Source organism: Meles meles, chromosome 1 (assembly GCF_922984935.1).
Source record: "Meles meles chromosome 1, mMelMel3.1 paternal haplotype, whole genome shotgun sequence".
NCBI classification, from domain to species: Eukaryota; Metazoa; Chordata; class Mammalia; order Carnivora; family Mustelidae; genus Meles; species Meles meles.
In genome coordinates this window covers 106813315-106824311 of record NC_060066.1, presented here as the reverse complement: position 1 = coordinate 106824311, position 10997 = coordinate 106813315, and the positions used below count along the sequence as shown (strand labels likewise).

Here is a 10997-nt window from a genome sequence, read left to right as displayed (position 1 = left end):
CTTATAGAAGAGAACTGTAAAATCCAGGAATAGTAGAACTAAGAAATCCAAACACACATGAATGGGTCTAGTGCTGAGAATTCCTTCCCAGTTGGGGATGCAGTGGAGTGAGAGAGGGTACAAGGGTCAGTCGGGGGTATTCCCTAGTTCTAGGGCAGAAGTGATCTGATCTTAACACTCTATGTGGTACATCCAGTCCCTTCCAAGGGAGAAGGCTTCACGACAAGAAACACACTCACACCCACACTCAGAAATACCTGTGGGTCCTGCATTGTCCCAGTCCAACACAGGTCAGGGTGCAGGTGGCTCTCCCATCATTGGATGGCAGTTCCTCCGTTCAAATTTGGCCACTGGCCCCGCCCTGTTCCTCCAGCTGCAACCTCCCAGGCCTTCAGGCTCCTTCTCACCAAGGGAACACTTGAGCTCTGGTCTTTCAGAAGGAAGGGGATTCCTATTGGAAGGTGGAGAGCGGGCAGAGTTCTGAGGCTCCCACAGGTTTTATCCAGGGCACCCAGAGGAACTAAAGGAGACCAGATTCAAGCTGAAAGCAAGGCTTCACCCTGTGAATAAGCCCAGGTACCTCCTCCCTGGGAAATGATGTGATTGCCCTAGGCTCCCTGAGCTGCTTTCTCATTGCCAGTCCTTAGAAACCTGACCAACTCAACATCTGGGAACTTCCTGGCCTTGGAGACTGTAAAAGGAACAAATTTTGCCACTTCAAGGTATGCTTCTTTGGCATATTGATTATGCCAAGCTGGTTATTTTTTAAGGAAATACACAAGAGCCATGAGAAATGCTGAAAACCAAGAAATAAACTTTTTGTAAGAGGCCTTTACTTAAATAAGGGAAATCTCCACTTGTAAGGGTCACTCCTTTAGTACCAGGAAGAGCTAATGACTGTCAAATCTCTAGAAGATGCAATCAATGGAGAAAGCAATGACTCGAATCTGCTTAAACTTTGCCCTTATTTGCTGTGCTTTTCCTGGTGATCTCCCACAATTGACTCCCCGCCACCAACATGTTTGGTCTTTAGCTGAAAATGGTATTCAAGGTGATGGCTTTGGCCATTTCAGTGAGTAACTCAGTTTTCCAGGGGCTCTCCCATGTATACAGGAGAAATATAATTTCTTTTTTTTAAGATTTTATTTATTTATTTGATAGAGAGAGAGAACACAAGTAGGCAGAGAGGCAGGCAGAGAGAGGCGGGGAAGCAGGCTCTCTGCTGAGCAGAGAGCCCAATGCAGGGCTTGATTCCAGGACCCTGAGATCATGACCTGAGCCGAAGTCAGCGGCTCAAGCCACTGAGCCACCCAGGTGCCCCAGGAGGAATATAATTTCTTAAGCTTTGTTTGATTTTCTCCTGCTGATATGCCTCACATCAACTGAATTTTTAATCCAGCTAAAGAATCTTGAAGGGCAAAGGAAAAGCAGAAGCCAGGAAACACAAGAGGTAACAATGGATTTTTCTGTTTAGAAGGTGAAGTTTCCAAGAAGTCGTGAGGGTTTGAGTGAAGACAGTAGGGAAGGGGTTGGGGAGAATGTTCTGACTTGGGAATGCTGCAGGTGGGGATCTAAGGAGCTGCTTACAGAAGAAACCTCATTGTGGAAGTGTGGTGTAGGGGCCATGCTGCTGGGAGCAGGCTGTCTCAGATATTGGTAGGATGGTCAAGCATGGTGTGGACTGGTCCAAAGGCCCAGGACAGTGGTCTGGCATTGCCTACAGCCTTCCTAATGCACCAGACACACAGAATGAGCAGTGGAGGGGCAGGGGCATCAGGAGGTTTGTGGTCAGGAGTCTAGATGCAGAAACCTCCCTGGAAGAGGGGTACCTGGCTGGCTCAGTCAGTAGAACCTATGACTCTCAATATCAGGGTTGTAAGATTCACCCTATGTTGGGTGTAGAGATTACTTGAAAATAAAATCTTTAAAAAGTTGCGGGGGATGCCTGAGTGGCTTGGTCCATTAACCATCTAACTTTTGATCTCAGCTCAGGTCTCGATCTCAGGACTGTGAGTCCAAGGCCCACATTGGGCTCTGCACTGGCCATGGAGCTTACTTCAAAAAAAAGGAAAAAAAATCACCAAGGCATCTGGGAATCCTGGCCCAAGGGCTGAGAAGAAGGGAGGGAAAGCAATGAGAATGAAGGGAGGTATGAAGGAAGAAGCAGCAAGTTGTGTGGCCAGGAAGGGGCTGGGGCCCTAGGCATAATCTGCCCTGTGGGGAGGGTAAGCCTGACTTCCTTTGCTGGGGGTGCCTCAAATGGGGCAGGAACAAGGCCCTGAGAGCTATGAGGCCTGTGTCACCTGAAGTCAATGCTAGAAATGACTAAAGGCTGCCAATACGGTCTTCTCACTTAGCGGATAAGAAAATGATGGCCTGGGCAAGGGAATGAATGACTGCTAAAGCCCACCCAGCAAGTTCAGCAGAACTAGAGGTAGAACCCAACTCTGGTATTCCCATTCTGCCATGAGCTTTTTCCCAGGGTCCCACAGGCAATAGTGTACAGGCAGGGCCTGGGGAGATCTCACCGTGTACCTGGTGTCACTGTTCATTACAGAATAAACAACTGAGAAGGGGCAAACTTCCTTGTGTGCCAACAGCAGAACAACAATAGAGAAGGTGATATGGGCAGAGATAGCCCCATTCTTGGTCCTGGGTGTGGGGGAGGAAGCCTAAAGACAGGACTGGAGCCTCTGTAAGCTCAATTGTCTGTTTTAACATAACACATGGTTGAGTTCCTCAGCCATTCCACACCTTTTTTTTTTTTCCCTAGGGGAAACCTCCAGAACCACTGTCCAGAAACAGAAAATTGCCCCAATTCATTGTAGAGGCCAAGGGCAGACCACCACAAAATGTGCCATTTTGGCATACCAATTATTTAACCCAACCAAAGAGGTAAAGGATCTGTGCTCTAGGAACTACAGAACACTTATGAGAGAAATTGAGGAAGACACAAAGATGGAAAAACATTCCATGCTCTTGGATTGGAAGAATCAACATTGTGAAAATGTCTATGCTGCCTAGAGCAATCTACATTTTTAATGCAATTCCTATTAAAATACCATCGATATTTCTCAGACAGCTGGAACAAACAATCCTAAAATGTGTATGGAACTAGAAAAGACCCCAAATTACCAGGCCAATGTTGAAAAAGAAAACCAAAGCTGAGGGCATCACAGTGCCTGACTTCAAACTATATTACAAAGCTGTGATCATCAAGACAACATGATACTGACACAAAAACTGACATATAAGTCAATGGTACAGGACAGAGAACCCAGAAATGGACCCCCAGCTCTATGGTCAACTAATCTTCTACAAAGCAGGAAAGCATATCCAATGGAGAAAGAAGAGTCTCTTCAATAAATGGTGCTAGGAAAATTAGACAGCCACATGCAGAAGAATGAAACTGGACCATTCTCTGATACCATACACAAAGAGAGACTCAAAATGGATGAAAGACCTCAATGTGAGACAGGAACCTATCAAAATCTTAGAGGAGAATGCAGGCAGAATCTCTTCAACCTTGGCCACAGCAACATCTTGCTAGACACATCCCCAAAGGCAAGGGAAGCAAAAGCAAAAATGGACTACTGGGACTTCATCAAGATAAAATCTTCTGCACAGCAAAGGAAACAGTCAACAAAACTGTAAGGCAACCTATGGAATGAGAGAAGATATCTTCAAATGATTTAACAGGGCTGGTATCTAAGATCTGTAAAGAACTTCTCAAACTCAACACCAAAAATCATCATCATCATCATCATCATCATCATCATCATCATCATCCAGTCATGAAATGGACAGAAGACATGAACAGACACTTCACCAAAGAAGACATACAAATGGCCAACAGACACATGGAAAAATGCTCTACATCAATTGCCGTCAGGGAATAACAAATTAAAACCACAATGAGATACTACTTTACACCAGTTACAGTGGCCAAAATTAATCAGACAGGGAACCACAAATTTGGTGACATTGTGAAGAATGGGGAACCTTTTTACACTGCTGGGAGAAATGCAAGCTGGTACAGCCACTCTGGAAAACAGTATAAAATAAGAGCTACACTATAGCCCAGTAATTGCACTACTGGGTATTTACCCCCAAAGATAAAGATGTGGTGAAAAGAAAGGGCACCTGCACTCCAATATTCAGAGCAGCTATGTCCACAATAGCCAAACTGTGGAAAGAGCTGAGATGCTCTTCAACAAAGGAATGGATAAAGAAGATGTGACTCATATATACAATGGAATATTACTCAGTTACCAGGAAGGATAACTGAGTTAGGATAAAACAATTTGCATCCATGAGGATGGAACTGGAGGGGATTATACTAAGTGAAATAAATCAAGCAGAGAAAGACAATTATTATATGGCTTTATGCATTTGTGGAATATAAGGAATAGCATGGAGGACCATAAGGGGAGGGAGGGAAAACTGAATGGGAAGAAATCAGAGAGGGAGACAAATCATGAGAGAAGCTGGATTCCAGGAAACAAACTGAGGGTTGCAGAAGGGAGGGAGGTGGGTGACAGGGTAACTGGGTGATGGGCATTAAGAAGGATATGTAATGTGATGAACACTGGGTGTTATGTGCAACTGATGAATCTTCAAACATTATTCAAAACTAATGATGTAGTATATGTTGGCTCATTGAATTTAAATTAAGAAAGGGATGTCATTAAGAGAAAAAAAAACACAATGGAGTAAATGGAAAGGAAGGAGGAAAGAAAGAAAGAAAGAAAGAAAGAAAGAAAGAAAGAAAGAAAGAAAGAAAGAAAGAGATCCCTAAATATAGAGAACATACTGATGGTTACCAGAAGAGAGGGGGGTGGTTTAAATAGGTGATGGGGATTAAGGAGTGAAGTTGTGATGAGCTCAGGGTATTGTATGGAAGTGTTGAATCACCATATTGTACAGCAGAATCTAATATTATACTGTATGCCAACTGACTGGAATTAAAATGATTTTTTAAATATTTTATTTATTTGACAGAGAGAGAGAGAGAGAAAGAGAACAAATTGGGGGGGAGGCAAGAGAGAAGCAGGCTCCCCACTGAGCAGGGAGCCAGATTCAGATTCAGGGCTCAATCGCAGGACCTTGAGATCATGAATGACCTGAGCTGAAGGCAGATTTTTAAGAAATTTTTATTCACAGCACTCACCAGAGCACATACCCTCCCCAATGTCCATCACCCAGTCACCCTATCCCTCCCCTCCTTCCAGCAACCCTCAGTTTGTTTCCTGAGATTAAGAGTCTCTTGTGCTTTGTCTCCCTCCCCATTCCCATCTTGATTTATTTTTCCCTCCCTTCTCTCCACAAGCCCCTGCCCTGCCTTTCAAATTCTTCATATCAGAAAGATCATATGATAATTGTTTATCTCTGGTTGATTTATTTCACTCAGCTTAATGTCCTCTAGTTCCATCCATGTCATTGCAAATGGCAAGATTTCATTTTTAATGGCTGCATAGTATCCCACTGTATATATACCACATCTTCTTCTTCTTTATTATTTATTTATTTATTTATTTATTTATTTATTTTCAGCATAACAGTATTCATTGTTTTTGCACCACACCCAGTGTTCCATGCAATACATGCTCTCTCTTTACCCACCACCTGGTTCCCCAACCTCCCACCACCCACCCCTTCAAAACCCTCAAGTTGTTTCTCAGAGTCCATAGTTTCTCATGGTTCATCTCCCCTTCCAGTTTCCCTCAACTCCTTTCTCCTCTCCATCACCCCATGTCCTCCTTATTCTTTGTTATGCTCCACAAATAAGTGAAACCATATGATACTTGACTCTCTCTGCTTGACTTATTTCGCTCAGTGTAATCTCTTCCAGTCCCGTCCATGTTGCTACAAAAGTTGGGTATTCATCCTTTCTGATGGAGGCGTAATACTCCATCGTGTATATGGACCACATCTTCCTTATCCATTCATCCATTGAAGGGCATCTTGGTTCTTTCCAAAGTTTGGTGACCATGGCCATTGTTGCTATAAATATTGGGGTACAGATGGCTCTTCTTTTCACTACATCTGTATCTTTGGGGTAAATACCCAGCAGTGCAATTGCAGGGTCATAGGGAAGCTCTATTTTTAATTTCTTGAGGAATCTCCACACTGTTCTCCAAAGTGGCTGCACCAACCTGCATTCCCACCAACAGTGTAAGAGGGTTCCCTTTCTCCACAACCTCTCCAACACATGTTGTTTCCCGTCTTGCTAATTTTGGCCATCCTAACTGTTGTGAGGTGGTATCTCAATGTGGTTCAAATTTGAATCTCCCTGATGGCTAGTGATGATGAAAATGTTTTCATGTGTCTGATAGCCGTTTGTATGTCTTCGTTGGAGAAGTGTCTGTTCATATCTTCTGCCCATTTTTTGACATGATTATCTGTTTTGTGTGTGTTGAGTTTGAGAAGTTCTTTATAGATCCTGGATATCAACCTTTTGTCTGTACTGTCATTTGCAAATATCTTCTCCCATTCCGTGGGTTGCCTTTTTGTTTTGTTGCCTGTTTCCTTTGCTGTGCAGAAGCTTTTGATCTTGATGAAATCCCAAAAGTTCATTTTTGCTTTTGTTTCCTTGGCCTTTGGAGACATATCTTTAAAGAAGTTGCTGTGGCTGATATCGAAGAGGTTACTGCCTATGTTCTCCTCTAGGATTCTGATGGATTCCCGTCTCACCTTGAGGTCTTTTATCCATTTTGAGTTTATCTTTGTGTATGGTGTAAGGGAATGGTCGAGTTTCATACTTCTACATATAGCTGTCCAGTTTTCCCAGCACCATTTATTGAAGAGACTGTCTTTTTTCCAGTGTAGATTTTTTCCTATTTTGTTGAAGATTATTTGACCATAGAGTTGAGGGTCCATATCTGGGCTCTCCACTCTGTTCCACTGGTCATGAATGACCTGAGCAGATTTTTTAAAAAATTTTATTCACAGCACTCACCAGAGCATATACCCTCCCCAATGTCCATCACCCAGTCACCCTATCCCTCCCCTCCTTCCAGCAACCTGTTTTTATGCCAGTACCATGCTGTCTTGGTAGTCACAGCTTTGTAGTAAAGCTTGAAATCGGGTAACGTGATCCCGCCAGTTTTGTTTTTGTTTTTCAATATTTCCTTAGCAATTCGGGGTCTTTTCTGATTCCATACAAATTTTAGGATTATTTGCTCCAGCTCTTTGAAAAATACCGGTGGAATTTTGATCGGAATGCCATTAAAAGTATAGATTGCTCTAGGCAGTATAGACATTTTAACAACGTTTATTCTTCCAATCCAAGAGCATGGAACAGTCTTCCATCTTTTTGTGTCTTCTTCAATTTCTTTCATGAGTGTTTTGTAGTTCCTCGAGTACAGGTCCTTTACCTCTTTGGTTAGGTTTGGTCCCAGGTATCTTACGGTTCTTGGTGCTACAGTAAATGGAATCAATTCTCTAATTTCCCTTTCTGTATTTTCATTGTTAGTGTATAAGAAAGCCGCTGATTTCTGTACATTGACTTTGGATCCTGCCACATTACTGAATTGCTGTATGACTTGTAGTAGTTTGGGGGTGGAGTCTTTGGGGTTTTCCATATAAAGAATCATGTCATCTGTGAAGAGAGAGAGTTTGACTTCTTCCTTGCCAATTTGGATACCTTTCATTTCTCTTTGTTGTCTGATTGCCATTGCTAGGACTTCTAATACTATGTTGTACAAGAGTGGTGAGAGTGGGCATCCTTGTCGTGTTCCTGATCTGAATTGGAAGGCTGCAAGCTTTTTCCCATTGAGGATGATGTTTGCTGTATACCACATCTTCTTTATCCATTCATCTGTTGATGAAATCTAGGCTCTTTCCATTGTTTGGCTATTGTGGACATTGCTGCTATAAACATTTGGGTGTGCATGCCCTTCCGGATCACTACGGTTGTATCTTTAGGGTAAATACCCAGTAGGGTGATTCCTGGGTCACAGGGTAGCTCTATTTTTAACTTTTTGAGGAACATCCATGCTGTTTTCCAAAGTGGCTCTACCAGTTTGCATTCCCATCAACAGTGTAGGAGGGTTCACCTTTCTTTGCATCCTTGCCAACACCTATCATTTCCTGACTTGTTAATTTTAGCCATTCTGACTGTTGTGACGTGGTATCTCACTGTGATTTTGATTTGTGTTTTCTTGATGCCGAGTGATATGGAACACTTTTTCATGTGTTTTTTGGCCACTTGGATGTCTTCTTTGCAGAAATGTCTGTTCATGTCTCCTGCTGATTTCTTGATAGGATTATTTGTTCTTTGGGGTTTGAGTTTGGTAAGTTCTTTATAGATTTTGGATACTAGCCCTTTATCTGATATGTCATTTTCAAATATCTTTTCCCATTCTGCCAGTTGTCTTTTGGTTTTGTTGACTGTTTCTTTTGCTATATAAAAGCTTTTAATCTTGATGAAGTCCCAATAGTTCATTTTTGCTTTTGCTTCCCTTGCCTTTGGCAATATTTCTAGGAAGAAGCTGCTGTGGCTAAGGTCAAAAATGTTGTTGTCTTTGTTCTCCTCAAGGATTTTGATGGATTCCTGACTCACATTGAGGTCTTCATCCTATCTGAGTTTATTTTTGTGTGTGGTGTAAAGAAATGGTCTAGTTTCATTCTTGTGCATGTGGCTGTCCAATTTTTCCAGCACCATTCGTTGAAGAGACTGTCTTTTTTCCTTTAGACATTCTTTCCTGCCTTTGTCAAAGATTAGTTGACCATAGAGTTGATGGTCCATTTCTGGGCTCTCTATTCTGGTCCATTAATCTGTGTGTCTGTTTTTGTGCCAGTTAAAGGCAGATTCTTAACCCAGTGAGCCACCCAGGCATCCCTAATTTTTTTTTTAAAGAACACACATTTATTAAGAATCCAAAAAGGATTTCATGGAACTAAAATCAAGGTGTCAGCTGGGCTGCCTCCCTTCTTGAAGCTCTAGGGGACAATCTGTTGCTTTGCCTTTTGAAGTTACTACAGTCCCTGGACATTCCTTGGCTCATCGTCCTTTTCTCCATCTTCAGCCCTAACATAAGTAGGTAGAGTCCTCCTCATACAACATCATTCTGCCCTCCCTTTCTGCCTCTTCCAGTTTTAAGGTCTGCATGTAATTTTGTCTGGGTAATCAGGGGTGATCTCCCTTTCTCAAGGTCTTTAGCATAAGCATCTATGCAGAGTCCCTTTTGTTGTGTGATGTAACATATTCGCAGGTTCCACACATTAGAATGGGGGAAACTCCTAGGATGGGGCGTTATTCTGCTCACACTATTCACTCAGGTGAAAACTGATGTCAATTGCTTCTCTAAATCTTTTCTATTTCAACAGTTTAGTAAAGGTAAACCACGATCTCAAGGCGCAATCAAGACAAAGGCAAATCAGAACCCTAGAGGGCTCCATCAATGACCATAAAGTTGCCCAAGGACTAGTCTCTTCAAAGTAGTTGCTTTGTTTTGTTTTCCAGACTTGTCTTCTTTCCCTCAAAAGGTGGACTTTGCAGAAATCTCATCCAAGGGGAAGTGCCCAGTGGTGGAGTGAGGGAAGGCGGTGGGAGAGTGGAGTGCCTTGGACCCCACTAACACCCCTCTTTCCCTGCTGTGAACTCTGAGCTGGGTCTGAGTAAGTAGAAAGGATGGTTTCCTTTGAACCTGCCCTTGCCTCTCAACACTGGGATCCTAGTGCACCTCCCCGGGCAGCCACGAGAGGGCAGAGCAGCCCTGCCTTAGGAAACCTTATGAAAAAGCAGGCACCTGGATGTTTTTAGCGTGTGGGATCTGGTTTACAGGTGTCAGCACCAGTGCCCAGAGGTTACTGATTTTGGTCACACCCCCGGGTTGTCCAGGCCTGGGGGGCGGGCGGGGGGTAGGTGGGGGGGGGGACTGGCTTGGAGGCTGAATTCCTCAGGTGCAGCCATCGCACTCTGTCTTCTGCAAACCAGGTTCTGACCAGAGAGAGTGAAAGAGAGGGGAGAGAGATATCTGCACTTCCCTGGCTGGTGGAAAATTGTCCCTCACATTCTCTCAGGCTGGCGCAGCCTTCCCTGTGCTGACAGCTGAGTGTGTGTGCGCGAAGGTGTGGAGGTGTCCGCCCTAGAGCTGCAGGGAGAGGGAGGAGGAGTGGTAACCAAATCAGGCAGGAGGGGAGAAGATGGAGAAGACTGGGAGCAGGAGGAAGGAAGACCAGGCAGGTGGAGGGCTGGGGAGGGAAGAGGAGGAGCATCAGGAATCCAAGGTGGGAAGGGAGCTTGGGGGCAGGGTTACTGGTTTGGGGGTTGGTGAGGAAGTGAGGTGAGGCCCTTGACTTATAGGGCGGGGCCTGTCTGATGTAAATCAGGCAATGTTTTGGTGCGGTGCTGGATGGTAGAATTCCCAGGACTGTGGAATAGCATAGCTGTTGCTTCCATTGTATTAGGAAGACTTGTGTGGAGGGTTAGGATGGGAGAAGGAGACTTGAGACAGGAGGGGGTGTAAAGGGTTTTGGGGTGTGGCAGCCTAGTGACTATGTTTGTATGGTGGAAGGCATTTGAGGCTCTGATGGGGCGGAGGCGGAGCAAGTCATATTGGGGGATGGGAAATGTCTTGATTGTAAAAGTGCGTTCTTCAGAGTGAGGTTTATCCATTGCACTCCTGTTGTGCTGACCCTGGCAATTTCTCCAACTATTGGAAACTTGGTTGCATAATTTGTTGAAGAGGGGAACTGCATTTATACCTTTTGGAATCTTCTTAGAAGCAGTATAGTAAGGTCCTTGAGACAGTCAGAATTTATGTTCCTTTCTCTTTTTAGGGCTTAGCTGGTCAGTGCTTTGATAAAGTTGCTTTGTGTTTCTCTCTTCCCACTGAGGACAGAGGTAGGAGGGCTAGGTGTTACCCCTCAAACACTCCACAAAATCTCAGACAAAGCTTGGACTCTGAAAGGATTTCTGACTTCATGCTTTCACCGGTGCTGTGGCTCTGTAAAAGTCTCTATTCAGAATCTATATTGACACTTTCCAACTT

The 10997-nt window shown here is 43.8% G+C and overlaps 1 non-coding gene across 1 annotated transcript; it reads left to right on the top strand.

Annotated features, from left to right (window-relative positions):
• Positions 1–10558: 10558 nt before the first annotated feature.
• Positions 10559–10715, top strand: LOC123927637. Its single transcript, XR_006815498.1, has one exon. It is a non-coding gene; the product is annotated as a U1 spliceosomal RNA (small nuclear RNA).
• The last annotated feature ends 282 nt before the right edge of the window (positions 10716–10997 follow it).